This window comes from Penaeus monodon, chromosome 28 (assembly GCF_015228065.2).
Source record: "Penaeus monodon isolate SGIC_2016 chromosome 28, NSTDA_Pmon_1, whole genome shotgun sequence".
Lineage (NCBI taxonomy): Eukaryota > Metazoa > Arthropoda > Malacostraca > Decapoda > Penaeidae > Penaeus > Penaeus monodon.
Window position 1 is genome coordinate 33,530,627 of NC_051413.1, and position 735 is coordinate 33,531,361.

The following is a 735-nucleotide window of genomic DNA, read 5'->3' on the forward strand; positions in this document are numbered from 1 at the left end:
GGGGGGGGGGGGTGTTTTCCTCAAATTGCTGTTGATCTTGAGTTGATTTCAAGAAGGCCAGAGCGACATTCATGGAGCCTGTAAACACTGTCAGAACTGTTCATTAGTTAGATGATGATGAAGCGATGAGGCAGACGGCGGCACACAGGTGAAAAAAGGGAGTATGTTATGGAGGATGGCGTATGCGGTCGACACAAAACATGTCATTTCTTCTACATTGAGGGGAAACAAACGATACTTCTACATTGAGGGGAAACAAACGATGGGTCTACAATGAGGAAAAAAATGCAATTTCTTCTATCCAGAGGGGAAACAAGTGTATTTTCTTCTACATAATTTACTCTGCGCAGAGGGGAAACAAGCATATTTTCTTCTACATGGAGGGGAAACTAACATTGTTCATTCTGGGCAGAGGGGAAACAAACGTATTTTCTTCTACAAGGAGGGGAAAAACACAGTTTCTTCAGCAATGAGGGGACACAGACGAAATGATATAGAAAGCTATCTTGTTCTCCAAGGAAATTTCACTCGTACAAACGAATTGGAGAATACATACAAATGAATCTATAAATTGCAGGTACAGTATTTAGCCTAGGATGTTGGGAACGTTTTCGAAATACTACATTCTCTACACTACGATGAAGAGAGAAAAAAACCCAGCAATAAACCTTATATCTACAGCATACCAAGTGACCATTTCTTTAACCAATACTTGGAAAAGATAGAAACAAGCAC

The 735-nt window shown here is 40.4% G+C and overlaps 1 protein-coding gene across 1 annotated transcript in view; it reads right to left on the reverse strand.

Annotated features, from left to right (window-relative positions):
• The window catches only part of LOC119591519 (sodium channel protein para-like), a gene marked incomplete in the record, with an annotated part of 263,120 nt that overhangs the window by 54,504 nt on the left and 207,881 nt on the right, over positions 1-735 (reverse strand).